This window comes from Crinia signifera, chromosome 6 (assembly GCF_055691185.1).
Source record: "Crinia signifera chromosome 6, ASM5569118v1, whole genome shotgun sequence".
NCBI lineage: Eukaryota > Metazoa > Chordata > Amphibia > Anura > Myobatrachidae > Crinia > Crinia signifera.
The window spans coordinates 207,384,810-207,406,999 of record NC_139222.1 but is presented as its reverse complement, the minus strand read 5'-3'; the positions used below and the strand labels follow the sequence as shown (position 1 = coordinate 207,406,999).

At 44.3% G+C, this 22,190-nt stretch overlaps 1 protein-coding gene across 3 annotated transcripts in view; it reads right to left on the bottom strand.

Moving 5' to 3' along the window:
- NOTUM (notum, palmitoleoyl-protein carboxylesterase) overlaps nt 1-21,946 on the bottom strand; it is a 62,287-nt gene extending 40,341 nt beyond the window's left edge. The window contains exons 1-2 of one of the 3 annotated variants that reach the window (XM_083148696.1): nt 1,140-1,278; nt 131-382 (exon numbers count right to left, since the gene is read on the bottom strand). The gene's annotated coding sequence lies outside the window, so the exon portion shown is untranslated. Of the gene's footprint in view, nt 1-130; nt 944-1,139; nt 1,279-21,923 lie in introns of those variants that run through there. The other 2 variants (XM_083148697.1, XM_083148695.1) reach the window with 2 other exon arrangements.
- Nucleotides 21,947-22,190: the final 244 nt, after the last annotated feature.

Sequence of the window (22,190 nt, the reverse complement as noted above, 5' to 3'; positions counted from 1 at the left end):
TATTCTTATACTACTCACATCTGAAGTGGCGAGCTCCTATATAAATCGCTGCACACAACAAAAGCCCAAATGCTCAGCAACAGAGAATGGGTTTATTTGTATTGTTACTAAAACAAAACAAAAAAATTACCTTACAAACTGGAAACCAGTGTACTCCAATATGCTCTAGGAGGACTTCACAGTAAGTGATGGAGAAGGTCTTGTTCTTGGTTCAGGATAAGGGTGATTGCTAGCTGGCACAGTGCACTGAGTGGCATGAGCAGGGAAAGGCAGGTGCTGACTGGTGCCCAGTGCAGAGATGAAGTTACACAGGAGAATATCCTCGCAGCATAAGAGACATTCCAGAGAATTAGGATGCTGGTCAGAATGGGAAGAGTCAATCCTAAAATGGGCACAAGTAGGAAGTAAACCCTTAGCAAAACTTAGTGGTCTATAAAGCTGGGTGCTTAATTCATCCACCTTTGGAGGTCAGGGGTGGGTGGGAGATAATCACGGACCCCACACCCTCTCAGTTACAAGGACAGACCGTAGGTGAGGACTGGAGAGCAGAATACAGGGAGACAGAGTGTGAGGCTCACACAGAGCACATTCAAGATTTGGAAACTGGAAAGGGAGGAGGGGGCTTTAAATTAACCCTTTCAGACCAGCCCAGGCCTCCCCCTCCCACAGACTACTAGCCTGCCATTTCCTCATTAAGGAGCCGTTAAAGTCATTAATGTGGAGTCACATTAGGGGTCTTTTGCGGGTAAATGGGAAGTAATTTGAGAGGCGCTGAAAGTTTCAAAAGCCTGAACTGCTGGAGATTAGATCAGCGCGTCCCACATCCGTCCCAGGGATCAGGGCTGAGATGGAGCCGGGGAGGGGGAGGGAGGGCTGCTGTGGGCGCACAGACAGGAGAAGATATTACTAATAATATAGGGGAGGGGGACTGAAGGCCATCACTAAGGGATGGGGACGGGACTTCCACCTATGAAGCCTTCACGTGGCTGGACTCGGAGACAGTCCCCAAACCCTCATTATACATTGTAACCTCAGTTAAACACGTGTGTGGTGGTTACCTGTATACACTAATGCATGACCCTGTCAACGTGCACTGCACACAAAGGCCCATCCCAGTGCCCCCCTGGGCATTTACTTACCTGTACTTACAGATGTGGGAGTTCCCCAAGGAGTCTATGCTGAACCGCAAGCCAGAGCACCGAGTCCTGCTTACCTGGGGCTTGTGGTCACGCATTTATCTGCTGCTATTAGCGAACAACTGATGACACTCAGTATGTAGTCTATTCATCTGAATTGCTGCTAATCATTTCCTACCATTAGGAAATACTATTCTCTACTGGGCACAATATATTTGGAAACATGCCTGAAGCACAAAGATTTACATAACACTAGGGCAGACTGGTAAAAGATGAATACACATTATACAGGGTTGGAATTTGGGAGTAGCCAAGGCTGTATCATTGTAATAACCATTGCAGAACAAAAGCTCAGAATAGTGAACTGTTCACATTAGTTTTCAGGGTACTTGTTTCCTAGAACGGCGCCCACTAAGCAATCTGCTTAGTGGGCAATTCTGCGTAGGGAAATTGCATTGCATCCCATGGGCCATTTTACTGTGATGCGATTTTAAAGAAGCGTGGCGAGCGGCGGCGGAACGCGTCCTCCGACCTTTTCATACCCCCACTATCCACGTCGGCGTGGAGTTGATGTTATATAGTGTGGCGAGCGCAGCGAGCCACCAAGCCCGAAGCGTGGCGAGGGGACGTGGAATACATATAAAGTAATCCGCTGCGCTCGCTACACATGCGATTTTGCGGGAGGTGCGATGCAATGCGATGTGATATAGTGGGGAACAAAAAGCACTGAAAAAAATGACATTAAAAAAAATCGCATCGCATGCCGCTATAATGGCCTATGCAATGCGATTTCCCTACGGTGCCGTACGTAGAAAATCTGGGGCCGTTCTAGGAAACTAGTACCGGTTTCAGTTTACTTCAAATATAGGGTTAAATAACGTAATCCCCCAGGGTAGTCTTCTAGTTCAAATTGCCCATTAACTACGTTGTCTTGTCTCAGTTATTTGGTTGAACAAAGCGGGGTACCCCCGGTAAGTCGCCCTTGCCCACCTTATCACAACTCCTATACAGGGCCGGTGCTAGGGTGTCCGGCGCCCTCCTGCAAACCATAAATTTTGTGCCTTTTCACATTGCCATTGCAACAAACTGCAGCCCGATTGTTGGAGCGTATGCAACATGCGATCCTATGGAGGATCTCTGGTGCATGTACATGTATGCATACACCATCTCAGTGCTGTGTCCACAAAATGTTGCATGCACTAAAGGTGCCCATACACGCTACGAGAATCACATATGTTATGGGCTAGATCGCAACGCACGGCATGCATGCAATGTGTGTGCGATGGGATCCAAAAGTAGTACAAAAAGGATGTGCAGCACATACTTTTTGTACTGTGCGATGCCCGCGGGAGTGCACATCGCATCGCATGCTACTATTGCAGCGTCTATGGCCACCTTTAGCCGCATAACCCAGCCCATTATTTAAAAAGTGTCTAAATTAATATTAAAAAAACTACAATTATTAAAAAAAATTGTCATAAACATGTATAATAAAAGACTCACGGTTATTTTGCTGTTTAACTCTTGTGCAGTCCCTCCTCTTCTATCTGCGTAGGCAGGACGCTGAGGACGCCATTACACCCCTCTCGTGACTGAGGGGGAAAGGAGGGGAGAGAAGGAGGAGATGGAAGAAGAGGGGAGGAGATAGAGGGGCCGGAGTGTTGAGGACTGGCGGTGGCACTGGCACAGCACTCTGAGAAGAGGGAAGGAGGTGGCGCTGCTGCCTGTTAGTCATTTGATTGACAGCTGACAGGTGCATGGAGCAATGGGTAGGGGGCGGATCCGGACATGACATGTCATCCAGGCACTCACAGACCGCGCTACATGCCTCAGCGCAAGTGTCCGTGAGGAAGAGGGGGCAGGTAGCAGGAGGAGGACAGTGTGTGCGCGGTGCAGGGAGCTGCTTAGCTTCTCCATACTGCCGCCCGCTGTCAGACAGGCGCTGTGGGCTGCATGCAGGCTGTGTGCACTCGCGGTGCAGGGAGCAAATCTTTATACTCCCGCCCGCTCGCGGGCGGCGTGCAGGAGGCAGTGACAGTGAGGGCTGAGGCAGCTTTAGCAGAGCAGGGAGGGAGACAGCGCCTTTTCAGCATGGCGCCTCCCTGCTTTGCAGGAGCTGCTGAGTGGGTAGCGCTGGCCCTGCTCCTATACAAGAATGTTGAATGTGTCTTTGCATTTAACAGAGTATTGGAGGTGTGTTTTCATTGATCCCTTGCAGCCTAGTGTAGTATGAAGTTAGTGAGCACAACCATGATAGAACTCTAGTATATTTTACAAGTGTTAATTCTTGGGAACACTTCAGGCATTGTCAAACTTGACGCATAACGAAGTGAACACTATTAGTGTTTACAGGTTCATTTGCTTAAATGATTTGACTATCACCATTACAGTGTTTAATAGGTTTAAGAAGACGTGTTAAATGCATAAAATGAACACCTGCTATGAGACTGTACGCTGTAAACATCCTTTGCCCATTGTTATGTGTCATACGCATAGTAAAAGTACACTTTATCAGATTTGTAAAGGTTTACCATATAATTATTTTACCTTTAAAGGAGTTATAAAGATGTATATTTATATAGAGGTTGTTATAGAAGGCTTCATATAAATGATGTAATAGTAGCTAGTGTCTACCACAAACAAGGGCAAATCATCCAACAGGTAACTAGGCTCCTGTATAGGGCCAAGTATCCTGCAAAAAAGTAGGGATACAGGGCGAAGTTTCTTTCTAGGGCATTAGCTGTGTACACACGGGGGAGATTTTGTGTAATATCGCGGGCAATATGGTCGCTGAGCGACCATATTGCCCTCGATGGGAGTGTGCACCGGGTGCGCGCTCCCGTTTTCTCCCTCATAGTGATCGCTTGTTGCAGGAACATGCTCTTGCGACCAGCTGATTTCCACTGCCGGGCTCCCCCGGAAATTTTCTTTTCATCAGCGACCAACTCTGGTCTCTGATGCAAATGGGGCACTGAGCGATATATCGCTCAAAAGCTGTGACTCTCCCCCTTTGATGGATACTAGTAGCTTGTCTCTACTGTTCCCAGAACCAGAGATATCAGCCTTCCAGCAGCTGGTTACTGCTCCAGCTCCACACACCTGGTATGTAGTTTTATATTCTCGTTGGAGGATTGTTCTGCCTCCTGAACTACAAAAAGTACAGGCTGCACATACTGTTTGTACTGTGCGATGTGATGTGCATGGGAGTGTGGGCAAAACGCACCGTATATGGGCACCTTAATTCATTTTGATGGGTATGCTTTTTGACAAACGGGGGCCCAAACCAGTATCTTGACTAGGCCCCATTTGGTCTTAATCACTGAATGCAAACAACCATTTTACAGCCTGTTGGTAGCACTGCCCATTGTTATAATGAGGGATTGTGCCACCAGTACCTACACAAGGCTGCAAGGCCAAGGGAATAGAATGGTCACTACCATGATGGCATCCAACAACATTGTTCTGCCTAGCAGATGACCGGAAAGGCACCATGCTTCAGAAAAAGCTGCAGGGTGCATCTTTATGACACATCCAGCGTTTAGTATACAGATGCCAGCATCCTTACTGCCATCAGAAGACCAGTGCCAGTACCTCAAAAGGGATAAGGATGCCTAATTGGTGAGTATATGGGATGGGTTCATGTGTGGATGGGGAAGGGGGGGTAATGGTTAGGCTGCCCTGCCGGGGGGGGGGGGGGGTAGGGGTAAGCTGTGGGGCAGGTTGTGCAGTCTGTAGCCCATTGGCTACAATGGTCTACCGCCATTTTAGAATGGTGGCAGCCCAGGGAACAGATGCGATGCTGCCCAATGAAGATTCCTGCTGTAGTCCCTTCATGATACATGCAGGGGTACTTAATTATTGGTTAGGTCTAAAGTGGGCTAAGGGACCTTGTGACAAGACAGGAGAGGACAGGGGGAGCAAAGTCGGAACAAGGGACCCAAATAGAGCCTAGTGGGCTTGCTTCGCTCGCCATGCTTCGGGCATGGTGGTTACTAAAGTCAACCAGTGGTGGAGGGCTTGGATAGTAGAGGAGCAAGCCCCCAGCCTTGCTCCTCTCCCTGGCTGTGGAAGGCCCTTTAGTCCACTAGAATTTATCAACTACCCTTCATATTTGTGGTTAATCCGCAAAAACTGATGTTTTTTGGGGGGAATTAGCCGCGAATATATAATGGTAAATGGGGCCCTAATATAGAACCCTCTGCACACATAAAAACTGCCCCACCTAACTTATGACAGACATTTAGGACATCTTATGCAATATTAAATGTAAAAAAAAGCATCATTCACTAAAAGAGAGGATCCCACCAAGTGACCTCACACTGTAAGGGCCCCCATACATTAGGCTGACTTGCAGGTGGAGGGAACCGGGAGCTGAGCGGGGCAGAGGGCTGCAACAGAGAGCCGGACATGGGAGGCGGTGATGAGAAACCGGGCGCCGAGCGGAAAGGGGGGGGGGGTCTGCAAGTAGAGAGCCAGGCAGGGGAGGCAGTGAACGCCGCAAGGGGAACAGAGAATGGCGAGCGTAGCGGAAGCCAGGCAGCAGCGGGCGCACCTAGAAAAAACACACATAGAAATTAATGGACAGTCAGTGATTGGCTGCGAGCTCTCTGACTGAGAGCTCTCAGCCAATCACTGTCCATTTGTTTTACTAAATCTTATGTGCAGCCCGTCCGACCTCCCTGCACATGCGATTTGGGGCGGTTTCACGGACTGATACATCCGAAATGGGAGAAATCGGGGCAAAAATTGCATAGTGTATGGGTGCCTTAAGGGTTTTGGCAGAAGAATACTATCACTTGTATAGTGAGTAGGGATGTGCACCAGCCACATTTAGGGCCTTATTCTGGTTGGTGCGGCCGGGCCGTACGCGTACGTTCCGGGGTTTTTAATGATCTGCGCATGCGTACAATCGCCAATGCGCAGGCGCGAACACTCCACAACGCTTACGAACGGGTCGCTCCGTGCGAAAAAACCTGTACGCGAGAGTACGGGCATTGGGGGCGGCATAGGGGCGTGTTGAGGGGAGCGGCCGAAATAATGAGGGAAAATGGGCGTAAATATGGGCGTACACGGAGGTGTGCACCAAAAATGAACGGTGCTACTACCGCACGATCGGCTAAAGCACCGTTCATTTCGGACACAAAACAGGCGGCCGCCAACCGCCACCTCAGACCACCCCTACAGATACCGCATGCCAGCGTGCGCCTGGGTTTGCTAATTTACGCTGATTACTACTCAAACACATACACCTGAATGTAATAAGCAATGCTGCAGTCTATTAAGTCCAAACCATGATTTCACTACCTGCAAGCCACACACAGCACTTAAACACATTGGAAGCTTATCTTTCTATACTTCTCGACATTTAAAGGTTTGTTTAATTTAAGGTAAGAATCTTTTTAAGACCTGCTTATATATGCTAAGGTAGCTATTTGTTAAACAGTTATACAAATTCACTACGTGCTTTCATAGACTTTACACAGTAGCACACCCAATCTACACAAGTCGACATGTGTCAACGTGTTCACTGTAATACAAACATAGGTTTTGTATTTATGATACAATAACATAAACCACATCTAACACCTACAAAGGATGTTTCAGCAATGTTTTAAGCCCATGCCCACTATTTTGCACACAATCTTTGTATAGTACCCAAAATACAGACCTGTACCACTATCTGATCTGCTATGAATTGGATTTTACTACACTCTGCATGTAAGATGCCACCAATCACATTATTGCACTCACATCTCTCTAACAAAGGATTCCTACATCTGCTTATGACACTGTAAAATCATATATATGTACAAAGTTAAACATGTTTGTCCACAAGCAATTTTATCATGTTTGGCCGATTCACACATCTTTTTTAGGGAGGACACTTATGCATTCCTACACAAATGTACCTTTTGACCCTTGTTTGTCTACCTCACCCACTCCATGAGGAAAGCATTGTTCTGGACCTGCTTTTACCTACTAATGTAGGAGCTACCTCACCTGCACACAAACTGCTTTCTCACCTATTAAGTTGCTCTGCACATGTGCTGACACAAACTAATTAGCAGGGAAAAGTTGGATAGGAACATGGGAATGGCCATGGAGAGGGTTACACATGGGAAACTTCTACCACACTTCAACAAATGCTCAAAAATACCCTGGTCAGTAAGTACACATAAATGTAGTATTTTTTTCACACAATAAATTACACATACAACAATTGTGTTTTAATTGGTAAAATAAATTTATTTGCTGTTCAGCATCACAGCTTATTTGACACTTTAATGTCATAAATCAAATAAACAAATAAAATATACACAAAAATAAAAAAAAACAGCCAGAACAAGAGGTTGCATATCTCCAAACATGTGTTACCCTGCAAATGCAATGGTGAAAGAAATGGGGACACCAGAATACGTACTGCAACAACCAGGGTGAATACTAAGCAAGATACACACCACCAAAAATTTATCCTGCATTTGTAGAGGTCAAAATAAGAACTTTAATGCCCATGGCACGAAAATGGATCGATGGCCAACTCAGGAAGTGGATGTCCAGTGCAATTTAAACATTTGGGGTCCAACCACAGAGGAAGTGAACCAGGTCTCATTATTTGGGCCCTTTTTATCCCTTTTTAGATGGGGCCTTGGGGACAGGGGCCTTTGGCTCAGATGGCTTGCGGCGTCTTCCCCTAGTGGACACAGGAGGGTCAGCAGAGGTGGAAGGTTGGGGAGCAGCATGGGGTGGGCCAGCAGATGGGGGATTGTCCCTTAGGGACCTGGCGGTGGTCAGCAGCTCCGCAAGAATTTCATTCTGGCGGCTGAGGTGTTGGCCAATGCTTTGCATGCCAGCCGCCAGAGTGTCATTCATGCGGTTGAAGGCCTCACACTGCTGCCTGTTTGTGGCCTTCCAATCCGCCAGAATTTCCACAACCGGCTGCTGACGGACCGCAGCATCCTCCCCTTGCTTCTCGATCCTCTCCAGCGTCACCATCAAGCTGGCATCCCATGTGTCCTGTGTCTGGGGGTGTTGTCTTGGTGGAGGCTGGACCACTTGCTCCACCTGTGGCTCTGCAGAGGAAGATGCTGCCGGTTCATCCTGGGTTTCTGCTTCTTCTAGGATAATAATTGAAAACAATGTCACCATCACATACCCACTAAAAAATATCTTACAAAATACAATGCATTACTGTGACTTACCATCAAAAGCAGCAGCAAAGACCTCCACCGGGAGCTCACTATCCATATTGGATATCCCCCTGACCTCGGCCACATCAATGACATCCAAGGCATCCTGCTCCAGGGGGGTATATTCCAAATTATCTGGCATAGGCCCCCTCCCGGTGGACATGCTGTGGTTGTACCGGTCAGTCATCTTCCTCTTCAGTGTTGTTTTGAAGTCTGTCCACCTACAAGTTTAAAAATACAAATATCACCATGAGATATGTGCACCACTGTGCTACTGAACATCATGACTACGTGACATTTCCTAGTGTGGGTGATCTTATGTTTTTTAGCCATATGTGTCCCACACACACATTAATGTCTCCATTAGGAGGCATTTCAGTGTCTCATCTCATTCATTAGGCCACTAAATGCACATACATAGATCACTATGCAGAAATGACATCATCCATGGCCAAATTATGCACCTCCACCTGTTGTGAAACTACACATTCCACCATAGCTTGACAGTGTGGTTATTATGGAGTAATTTAACTATGGGATGGCATACTGGGATGTGTAGTTTCTCACCAGCTACATGTGCACAGTTTGGTCATTCTTGTTTCAGTAGCATCATATGGAACATGTTACAACAACTCTTTCAAAAACACACTTTATCTTGTCCCATCACATACTTCACATACTTCACATGAGCAGAACTGTGCCCATAACCTCACATCACACCAATGGTGCATGTTTCATATATAAATGTGGGTTATTAGACATGGTTGTGTTCACATGTGACATTGAAGTGTAGCACTATCTACAAACACACCTTTCTATTATTCTCAAAACATACATGTAACATATGTACACACATATGACATTATCAGGGGGACAAACACACTTGCCTTTTCTTCACCGCTAGCCAATCTCTGACCACTGGTGACACCTGGTTCACTTCCTCTGTGATCTTGTCCCAAAGGTTTCTCCTTGCACTGGCACCCGGCTTCCTGGTTGGCAATTCTATCCATTCGCGTGCCCTGGGCACTAAAATTCGCAATTCTGCCTCTACAAATGCAGGGTTTCTCTTTTTGGTGGTGGTATCACCCTAGATGTTGCAGCTCGTTTTCTGGTGGCCCCAGTTCTCTCACCATGCACCTGCTGGGTCACACCTGTTTGGAGAGATGCAACCTCTTGTTCTGGCTGGTTGCTTGGCCCTTGTGGAGCTGGTTAGTGAGGGGCCCGCTTGGTCTTGCAGGCTACTTCTCTCTTGGGCCCTCCTTCTCCGCTCCTGTTCCCTCTTCTGCAAAGCTTCAAGCAGGGATTCTGCTGTAGCTCTCTGTAGAGCGTCCTCAGCTGCGGAATCATCTGAGCTAGACATGTTTGCAGCAATTCTGGCCTGCATCTGACTGAATATTTATATGGTAATCTCCCGCCATGAACAAGCGGGCGTATATTTTTCCCCGCAATGTAGTTGCTAATTTACGCCGATATTTCCCGGCGATAATTCCCGCTTAAATTACGCAGGTCTCAACGCACCTGATCAATCACCTGTATATGCACATACACAGGTTGTGGAGCATTGTGTGCTACATCGTGAAATGTGTGCACCTGTCATTCCAATGATGAGTGTTGTCAGCTGGTATCTGTTGGAGTTCGTGTATGCTTTCTGAGTCACATTTCAAAACATCACGTTATAATGCTGTCCTTACATATGTAATGAGTATGAAATTGTCATACGCCAACATGTTGCATTGTGCCTTTTTTATCAGCGTATTTATTAGTAGACGGTTGCGTGTATTATTTTCAGCACACTGTATATACAGTACGTCTCTCTATACATTGAAAGCATGCTGTTGGTTATGGTGTGTGTATATCAGAACGGTCCGCGTAAGTTTCTATTCGCATCCAGTTTGTTAATGTAAGAAGGATTAATAAAGTTAATACTAAACAAACAATTTTTTTACACCAATCAGCAAGCACCAAAAGTGATATATGTACCTGCAATTAATAACTGCGCCATTGCCAATATGACTTCAACCAGGGCTAGGGCGTTTTCTACCCAGGAGCTGTTGGCCTTGGTTGAGGTCATGGACCGGCGCCTGGGGCCCAGATGTGTCCAACATGGACAAGCGGCGGGCATATAATGCTGCCCGCCGCTAATCTACGCCCGGACCGGCGTCCGCAGAAGCCTGGCACAAGTTGAGCGGCGCTGGTCTGACCTGCGCCGGCGGCAGCCAGTGATGCTTTCCACACTTCGCCGCCATATTGCCCGATGTAAGTTTTTATTTACTAGTATGTCTGCGTTTTTTTTTCAATGATTTCTGTAATTTTTATAAATATGTTCATGAGTATGTGGGTGTATAGGGGGTGTATAGGGGGTGTATAGGGGGTGTATATGGGTGTATAGGGGGTGTATAGGGGGTGTATAGGGGGTGTATATGGGTGTATAGGGGGTGTATATGGGGTGTATAGGGGGTGTACATGGGTGTAGAGGGGGTGTATAGGGGGTGTATATGGGGTGTATAGGGGGTGTATAGGGGGGGGTATAAGTAGTCGCTCTGTTTTTGGGTGTAGCATAGCAATTAGTTTGCATGATAAATGTCTGAAATATAACAGCAATGATAATTTGTAATGTTATGAGCATGACTAATGTGAATTTTTCTTTCCCCCATTTTTATGAAACCCAACCTTCGATTTCTATGCCATCAACATGAACATTTCAGCATGGGCAAGGGCACGCATGGAAGCCCGGGAGGAGGCAGCCCGGGAGCAGGCAGCCCGGGAGCAGGCAGCCCAGGAGGAGGAAGAGGAGGAGAAAGAGGAAGAGGAGGAGGAGGAGGAAGAGGAAGAGGAAGAGGAGGAGGAAGAGGAGGAGGAAGAGGAGGAGACAATGGGTCCAGCTGGGGACCACCAAATTTCGGCATCCCCTTCCACCAGCTACTCCCCTACCCCCACCCCCTCCCCTACCCCCACCCACACCCCCTCCCCTACCCCCACCCACACCCCTACCCCCACCCCCTCCCCTACCCCCACCCCCTCCCCTACCCCCACCCCTACCCCCTCCCCACCCCATTTCCAACCCCCCTACACCTCTCCACCACCCACCCCCAAACCTCTCCAATCCCCACTCCAACCCACTACCAGTATCCCAAGTCCTATCCCATCCCCCTTGCTCCTGACCCCCCCAACCACCGGACACCAAACCAGCGGCGAGCAGGATGGCTCAACTAGCCGTAAGTAAATAATGTGTCTAATTTTACCTACACATTTCTACACATAAACAATCACAACAACCACATATGTGTATCCAACATCAACATTAGTTGCAACATATCACTGCAGGGCGACCATGAGGTGTGGCCTGTCCTTCTCCAGGAACAAGGGTCCCCTTGGTGGTTTTTTGGAGTGTGGCCATGCCTCACCCCTTGAATAATTGACATAACAGTACATCCAATGAGATATCCGACATTAGTGGTGTTGTAGTTATGTGGGTCCAGGTGTTGGGTAACTCCAGTTCCCAGCATGATGTGCAACATTAATTTATAGATTGTTTTGTTAATAGTGTGTGAGGCCATGCGGATGCATGCTTTACAAACATAGCTTTAGGCCTATAATTTGTACAGCAATGTCCTAAATTTAAAATAGTAAGGAGTGCTTAAGCCGCAACAATGTCAGAACCCTTAAATAGCACAGCCTAATTGTGAGGTTAGAGGTGAGTCCCCCAAAACCAAACTACCAATTGGGATACAGCATACATTCATCCAAGAAGGAGAAATTTAATTAATGTTATTTACTATGTACAGTATGTGTGTGTTAACATATTATTTTTTAGTACTGTGTTTACAGCAGACCCATCTTCAATGTAGTTAAAAAATTTATGTGGCCTTCACACATAACTCACAACTTCTTATTATGTACAAATACAACAAACATTTGTGTATATTATATATATATATATATATATATATATTTTTTTTTTTTTATCCCTTCACTACAGACACTTAACAGCACCAGGAGGAGGTAGCAGCGATTATTCGGGAGATCTTCCTGACCCTCCTGTATTTGAACATCCTTTTTGCCCAACTGGAGGCCCGCATTTAAGTTTAGACCAAAAGTTTTTATGTTTGTATGTTAAAATTAAAAATTTCTGTACAGAGAGAAGTTGGCTGTGTTGTTAATCAAAAATATGTTTGCAGGTTTGTAAGGGCAGGTACATACAGATGTGTAATGTAAGTTATATTTGTATTTTGATGTGAGGGGTAACGATTGCTGTGTGAATATGTGTGTTTTTGAGTTAAATAACACATAGTGAAAATGCATGAATGTTTAATGTTGTTCGATTAAAACATCACACATAACATCAGGGTAGGTATACATGTTACACATTTTGGACAAACTAATTATGGACATAATTTAGTACACACACACAAACACCAACATAAATTTATTTAAAAGTAAAAGCAATGTGGGGGCACATAGATAGTGATTAAAATGCCACATTAGAACATAACAAATATACATGTAATGAGGGTTAAAATGTTGTTTTATTAGGGTCTTTATTAAGGTAGACAATTGAGTTAATAGAAAACAATAATTGAATAACAATTAGAATAATTAATTAATTGTCAGAATTCTAGTTGAAAGGCAAGATTTGCAGGTCCATATATGTGAAGGGTATGCCAGCGTGCACGGACGTACGCTCACTCTCACGAGCGGTGACATAAGCTGAGTTTTCTATTGAAAACAATAGAGACCCGTCCGTACAAGCTGGCGTACGCTCAGATAGCCGCAAGAAGTCGGCGGGAAGACGGACGAGAGACGTCCGTAAACGGTGGCGTACGCTCTGTTGTACGCCAGTTGTCGGAGTCCAAGGGCTGGTCCGTCCGTGTACGTTGGTGTACGCTCAATTGTACGCCACTCCCCTTAGGCGTTGTTTCCGGCCGTACGTATGCGGCTGTTTTGTGGGTGGACTTAACCCCAACGGCCGCGTACGGAGAGCGTACGTTAAAATGGAACGTACGCACGTTTGGCCGCACCGATCAGAATAACCTACATTGTGTTTTGTGAAACGTGTTTTGGATCTGGATCTGTTCAAAAAATACCACCCTTCAGTGGGTTTTTTGTCGGGTCTTTAATTTTAGGAAAATAAAAAAAAAACATAAAAATTTCTAAAATCGCAGTTATTTATTTTGTTGCTCCTATTAACCTCAATAACTGTAATTTCCACTCATTTCCAGTCTATCCTGAATACCTCACACTGTTGATTTTAGGTAAAAAGATTGCACCCAGGTAGCTGGATGACTATGCTAAGCGTCACAAGTGGGCGGCACAAACACGTGGCCCATCTAGGAGTGGCACTGCAGTGGCTGACAGGATGGCAGTATGAAAAAGCACATAATGCTAAAAAAAAGAGGAGCAAGATGGAATTTTCCTTGGGCCGTCCCACCCTTATGTTGCATAAATAGGACATGCATACTGTCTTTAACAAACTGATATTTCCAGTACACTATTGGCTGCCTGGTGGCCAATCAGAAGTCTCTAGGCCGCTAGGCGGCCAATAGCGTCATTTGGGAGGAGGAGCCACACAATGTAAACAAACTCATCATGCGGCTTCTCCGCAATCCGGCCTGGCTTGGGTATTCGCTTCGATCTACGCCGGAGGACCCTGGTAAGTATAATTTCCTTCCACAGGTACCCCATGTATTTGTTCAAGACCGGACCGATGGAGATAGACCTACCTACGGTGTCAAGGTAGGTAAGTATCAGAATGAAAGGGCTATGTATGTAATAAAGTTTTATCTTTCAGGTGTCAGTGTGTTTATTTTACTATTTGTATTGCTGTGGAACTACAAGTTCCAGCAGGCCCTTTAATGCCTCGCATGCTGGGACTTGTGGTTTTCCTCCTGGGTAGGTAAATTGTGGAGGGGAGCACCCCTTCATTGGGGGGGTCCCCACTCCCCCAGGATCCCTGCCCAGGCTGACCATTCAGGGGGGGACTTGTATAAAAATATAGATGTGGCATTACCCTGCTGGCTGGTTGGGCCTGGTGCTGGTTCTTGAAATACGGGGGACCCCTACTCGCTTTGTCCCCCATATTTTGGGAACCCGGACCAGCCATTGCGCCTGGTGCTGGTTTTAAAATATATGGGGAACCCTATTCAGTTTGTTCCCTGATTTTTTTAAACCAGGACCGGCTCTTTGAGCCTGGGGCTGGTTATGCCCTTGAGGGGGGACCCCACAGTGATTTTCTTTTAAATTATTTATTTTTCTATTTTTTTTACACACTGAAGCCTGCACAGATCTGACTGATGTTGGGTGTGTGCAAAAATGTGTTCCCCATGGGTGCAAGCACCCAGCGCAAAGAGCAAACATTGGACCCGTGCGAATGCATGCAGACCAACGAACGGACCAGAATAAGGTCCCATGTGTATGCACCGAGCAATTTTCACCAACATCGTTGTCCATACATGCTAGGCATTAACGCCCAGTGTGTACGGACCTTTAAACAAGCAGTCACACAGCAGATCTTCAGAGAATTTACAGAATTCTCTAAAATAGAAAATACAGTTGCGCTCATAAGTTTACATACCCTAGCAGAATTTGTGATTTTATGGCCATTTGTCAGAGAATATGAATGATAACTCACAAACTCTCCTTTCACTCATGGTTAGTGGTTGGGTGAAGCCATTTATTGTCATACAATTGTGTTTACTCTTTTTAAATCATGACAACAGAAACTACCCAAATGACTCTGATCAAAAGTTTACATGCCCTAGAGATTTTGACCTCATAACATGCACACAAGTTTACACAAACGGATTTGAATGGCTACTAAAGGTAACCATCCTCATCTGTGATCTGTTTGCTTGTAATCAGTGTGTGTGTGTGTGTGTGTGTGTGTGTGTGTTTTTGTGTGTGTGTGTGTGTGTGTGTGTGTGTGTATATAAAAGGTCAGTGAGTTTCTGGTCTACTGATAGACCCTTGCATCTTTCATCCAGTGCTGCACTGATGTGTCTGGATTCTGAGTTATGGGGAAAGCAAAAGAGTTGTCAAAGGATCTGCAGAAAAAAAGGTAATTGAACTGTATAAAACAGGAAAGGGATATAAAAAGATATCCAAGCAATTGAGAATGCCAATCAGCAGTGTTCAAACTCTAATTAAGAAGTGGAAAATGAGGGATTCGGTGGAAACCAAATCACGGTCAGGTAGAACAAACATCTCAGCCACAACTGCCAGGAAAATTGTTAGGGATGCAAAGAAAAATCCACAAATAACTTCAATTGAAATACAGGACTCTGAAAAAAAAAAAAAAATGGTGTGGTTGTTTCAAGATGCACAATAAGGAGGCAATGAAGAAAAATTAGCTGCATGGTCGAGTTGCCAGAAGAAAGCCATTACTACGCAAATGCCACAAAGCATCCCGCTTACAATACTCCAAACAACACAGAGACAAGCCTCAAAACTTCTGGAACAAAGTAATTTGGAGTGATGAGACCAAAATTGAACTTTTTGGCCACAACCATAAATGTTACATTTAGAGAGGAGTCAACAAGGCCTATAATGAATGGTGCACCATTCCTACTGTGAAACAAGGAGGTGGATCGCCGATGTTTTGGGATGTGTGAGCTACAAAGGCACTGGAAACTTGGTCAAAATTGATGGCAAGATGAATGCAGCATGTTATCATGGGACATACTTGGATGTTCCAACATGACAATAATCCAAAACACAAGGCCAAGTCGATCTGTCCTTGGCTATAGCAGAATAAAGTGAAGGTTCTTGAGTGGCTATCTCAATCTTCTGACTTAAATATCATTGAGACACTCTGGAGAGATCTCAAAAGTGCAGTTCATGCCAGACAAACCAAGAATTTACAGGAACTTAAGGCTTTTTGCCAAGAAGAATGCGCAGCTTTACCATCTGAGAAAATAAAGAGCCTCATCCACAACTACCACAAAAGACTTCAAGCTGTCTTTTATGTTAAAGGGGCAATGCACGGTATTAAGAACTGGGGTATGTAAACTTTTGATCAGGGTCATTTAGGTAGTTACTGTTGTCATTATTATAAAAAAAAAAAAAAAACAGTTGTTTGACAATAAATGGCTTCACCCAACCATTAACCACGAGTGAAAGAAAAGTTTGTGTGTTATCATTCATATTCTCTGACAAATGGCTAGAAAATCACAAATTCTGCTAGGGTATGTAAACTTATGAGCACAACTGAATGATTAGTTTACACGTGCTAACCCTATTCTCCTGCTGATGTTAAATGCTGCAATATCACAGATAATATTACAATATTTACCACATTATTGAAGCAGATTTTAAGGCAGACATCATGCCAATGTCTATGTAACTTGGCAACTTTTTATGTGACTGTGCAAGCATTTAATTACATGGCAAAAAGATGCATGGCGCATACACCCCATGGTGTGTGTCCAGAGTCGCAGGACCAATTGAGCTGCACTCATTTAAAAGTATTGGCTGGTGCAGCGCTGTGTACTGAGAGATCTGAGCAATTAAGTATCGCTCAGCACAAAACTCAACTCGCCCCATGTGTAAGGGCACACAATATCCAGCTGCCCTGCACACAATATTCACTTGCTGCTGAGGAAAACGCATCTGGGGAAACGCATTGAGCTTATTACATTGGGACATTCCATACCAACGAGCATATTATATTTGAATATTCCTTACCATTCATCCATCATATTCTCCTGAACATCTAAAGCACCACCAGAGACTGGTAACGTGACACCTTTACTTCTGGGATATCTAGCCAGATCCCTAAAAGCACACCAGAGGCCCTGTGGTCCCCATCAGGATATCTTGAGCTCTTGGAATTATAGAGCAACCATCTATTGGATCACCTACAATTGGAAGGACTTACAACTATATCTCCGAAATAATCATCAGCTGACTGCTCCACAAAATGTTGGTAATATATTTTCCATGCAACTACTCAACATTCAGTGATATCTGATTTAAAAAAAATCTATGTACCACTTGATGTCACCAATGTGACATTCTCCATCCTTTATTGTGATTTTTATGATTGTGTTTTACATTATTCTTAGTTATTTTATTGATTTATACATTTATCTTTAGTATAGTTAATACATATAATTTTATCGTGAACCATCTGGGCTATATCATTCAGCCAGTGCTGGCAATCTCTATATACCATGTGTAAGGGGCAATAGGTGCACTTACCAGGGATTTTTCAGAAGTAGTTAATTACTCACACATATTCTGTTTAAAGTGCCAGTTCGTCAATGTTTCAGCTGCTAAGCGCAACCTTTGTCAGGACATGACAGCTGTATGTAAGACAAAGTGCTACTGCACAGAGGCTTTCTAAATACCCCTTGTGATTAATAGGAGACACCTACCACAAACAGGACTCAAGCGCCTTGAGTCCTGTTGGAAGCGCCTTGAGTCCTGTTGGAGAAAGTGCGCTATATAAATTAAACTTACTTACTTACAAAGATCAATCGGATTAAATAAAGGCACAAAAACATATATAGTGGCGCTTGACCCAGTGGGCGCAAATAAACAAAGAGCGAGAGAGATCGGAAGAATCAAACAATGGCACTCAATCGGGATTTTTCAGCGTGTATATTTGTAAAAAGCAAACCAACGTTTCGGGGTCTTTGTCACCCCTTTGTCAAGGTACAAGTGCAAATCAGCACTTGTACCTTGACAAAGGGGTGACAAAGACCCCGAACGTTGGTTTGCTCTTTACAAATATACACGCTGAAAAATTCCGATTGAGTGCCGCTGTTTGATTCTTCCGATCTCTACAATTCTGACACGGAGGGCACCAGGGTGAGTTGGTCCCAACTGAGGGAGTGCCAGGCCGACCATATATATATATTAGAATTTCCTGCAAAGTTTTATAAGGAAATGCCCAATCCTTAAAGATATATATATATATATAAAAAACACAAAAAATATCTAAAATTGCGCTAGAAATTACAATATACATCAGATAGTGAAGCTGAGGAAGCCGCTGATACTTAAAAAGGCGGAGAAACGCATTATAACCCATTGACATCATCTCTGAAATTCCAAGGGATTATCTTCTCTAACTGCATTCTACTAAAGAGCAAGTAAAAATTACCCTACTGCCAATGCTGCTTTGCCCAAATTGACTGGGGCTCCAACAGAAAGCAGGTTAAGAGAATTGTTCCCCCTCCTTTTTTATTTTTATTTCTGTCAAACCAAACATGGGATAAGAGACTCTTCTCTCCCATAAAATGGACATTAGAAATTCTAACCATCATCCACTCCCTGACAGGACTACCACAACTGTACGAATGGACACTAATGAGCCTTAATATATAGGCATTGCAAAACATCAAACTATACAGTTGGAGTATTAACAATACTAATAGTCAACCGATAGGCTAATCACTGTATATAATATGTTTTTTTATATGTTGTGTGTCAATTTTTATTGTATCACTGGCCAGTGACTATTTGGAATAATAAATTCTTTATAATTATAATTTCTTGCACGATTTTATATATTCTGTGTTGTTTTAGATTAAAGAAAGCATTATTAGCTATTAGTAGAATCTGGCAGAAAATGTCATTTTACATGATGAAAACCGCTATGTAAATCATCGTTGTGTTTTAACCACAGTAGACGGTTTCATTCACCCAGGAGTGTATGCTATGCAACTAAAGAGTAAATAATGTGTTCCATCGAATAATAACATTTTTAAATCTGTTTGACTGTATTAATCGGTATAATACATACCAAGTCAATGATCGAACAGGTATGAGGCGTTTAAGAGCCTGGCTATGGTTGACAGTGTCTAGTTTGACAGTCAAGAGGTCGACACATGAAAAAGGTTGACATGCACTAGGTAAAAGGACAGACCGATGTCATGTCACACAAATAATATTGGGTTTGGCGCACTTGTTTAGTGTGTTCATTACTAATATTCAACAGCCCTCCTCCGGCTGCCATTAATAATACCCCCTCACAAAATGGACGTTTCCTTTACAGCAGACAGTAAATGAGGATTCTAGGGGAGGTGGAGGCCTTAATAACGGTGTGCTGTGTGCATTTTGCAAGGGACATTTTTCATGGTAGATTTGCAGGTCTCGGCTACAGACCCGTGGCGGCAGATGGAGGTGTGAGGTGGGGCTGGGGCTTACCTTTCCCGGTGGTGGCGGAGGCATAAACTTTCCTGGTGGGTGGGGGGCCTTAAATTTCCTGAAGGGGGCGACAAACTTTCTTGGCGCAAAAATTTCATTATGCAACTGCATAACTATAAAGCATGGCTCCTCAAACTGCGGCCCTCCAGATGTTGTGAAACTACAAATCCCAGCATGCCTTGCCACAGTTTTAACACTCCCTTATAGCAAAACTGTGGCAAGGCATGCTGGGATTTGTAGTTTCACAACATCTGGAGGGCCGCAGTTTGAGGACCCATGCTATAAAGGATGGGCCATCCCAACTCTCTACACATCAGTTACCCATAATCTTGAGACATGATGTACTGTGCATAAATAATGAACTGTCATTTATTTATTCCTAAAGGTGCAGCTAACCCAAATATTTTGAAAATGAAACACAGGAACCTGCTGTAAGCGTGCATGGAACGTGGATTAGGGAAGGAATTCATTTTAGATAATTTATTAGCTCTCACTATAACCAAAAGCAGGACTATGAAACTTTATAATGTATCCTGCAGCATGAGGAGATCAGACATTGAATACTTTGAAACTCAGGATGATGAATAAGGATTATTTCTTAAAATCCTTTCAAGAAGGCTTACACTTACAGTAGACTGAACACGGATGAATGGAGGCCTGTAAGGAAAACTCATTCTGTGTAAGCACAGTAAGATCATATGGGACATCAAGGCATACATCTCTTGCCAACTGGACTTCTTCCTGTTCAGTTAGGATGCATCTGTCTGTATGACCTGATAATGAGTCATGTAAGGCCATTCTGACTGGTCCGTACCCTTTGAGCTTTGTACCCTTACAGAGCTCAAATTCCTCATAAATAAACTTCTTAATACATTTTGCCATGACTGGGATTAAACCACAGACCATCCGAAACATAAAGTAATAAAACACTAATAATTTGCTCACAACACATCACAATATGACCAATGTATGATTAACCAGAAAAGTAGCCTAAACAGGGCCAAATCAGTATATTACAATATGAATTTACAATCACCCTTTTTGAATGGATTGGAATGGTAACATCTTAAAACTTGTTGACTTTATGCACCATAACTATTTGTCTCCAATATTAGTACAGGTTGGGTATCCCTTATCCAGATGTACCATATCTGAAGTATTAGGAAAGCCGTAGGTTTACAGAATATTTTTTTCTTTGTTCCCTCCTCCACCCCCTCCTGCACCTTTTTTATACTTACCTCGTCCTTCAGTGTACACAATGCCCATCAGAATCCTCTTCAACGGCATCCCCGGTCACAAATATGCATTGCACGGGCGTGCCGAATATGTAAGGGATTAGCTGGTGGTAGAAAGATATGTAAGGAAATTGCTGGTGGCAGAAGGTTATGAAATGGAATAGCTGGTGGCAGAAGGATATGTAAGGAAAAAGCTGGAGGCAGAAGGGTATGTAAGGGAATAGCTGGTGGCAAAAGCATATGTAAGGAAAAAGCTGGTGGCAGAAGGGTATGAAAGGGAATAGCTGGTGGCAGAAGGGTATGAAAGGGAATAGCTGGTGGCAGAAGGGTATGAAAGGGAATAGCTGGTGGCAGAAGGGTGTGTAAGGTAAAAGATGGTGGCAGAAGGGTGTGTAAGGGAAAAGCTGGTGGCAGAAAGGTATCTAAGGGCTAGTGGCAGAAGGGTATGTAAGGGAATTTTCAAGAGGGTAAATCTGTAATCATTTATAATGTGATTAGAGTAGACATTTTATTTATAGTGCAGGTACACAGGCATTTTACAGTTAATTTGAATAAGTACTGTAACACTGTAGGGGAACTGGATGCCTTTTCCTGGGGTAGAGGGCAGCAAGCAGAAGCTGAGAAATCATACAAGTCCAGTCTTTGGGGTGCAACTGGCCGCAACCAGTTTTATTCAGCAGAAAATACAAATAAACAACAAAAGAAAATACCTTGCCTGCCCGGCACTAACTAAACACAGGATATTCCTAACTATCTCTAAACAAAACACCAAGTTTTACAGTCATTATTGGATAGCTAATACCCCTTTTAGACATACTACCCGGGATTTTGTCCAGGTTTACCCGGGATTTTCAACCCAGATTTTAGTAACAGACCCCCTTTCACACTACACCTCAAATCTGGGAAAAACCCGGGTAGACCCCTTTCACACATAAGCCAGGCTTTTCAAGCATTTCAGTGTTTCATCATTAAAATGGGACACGCCCCAGCAGCATAAAAAAAACAACATCACATGTTTAAAACTGAAAAACCCGGGTAAACCCATTCAGACATAAGCTGGGAGTTAAATACCGGGAAAAACCCTGGTCAATTGCAGGTGCTCAGTATCCGGGAGTGAAATCCCGGGTATACCCTTTCAGACATACGCTAGTTCCGGGTTTGGGCGCGTTCATGTGAAAAAACCCGGGATTTTCGCGTATGTCTGAAAGGGGTATTACTTGCATCAGAAAGCTTGTTCCTCTCACAAAGATTCTGCAGCCTCCCCAGGCAGTCGGCACACACTGATCAGTCCAGAAGCTCTACATGGGCCTTGCACAGCTGTAAGTGCTGATTAGCCCTCTGTGAGGCCAAACACCTGAGCTGGGCCTTTACTCAGCTTTAACAAAAAATAAACATTCTCATGGAAATTTTCCTGTTTCTAAAAGGTGTAAGACAAGAACCTGGGACAAATATACCTGCCCTCAAACACTATTCCAGTGTTCTTG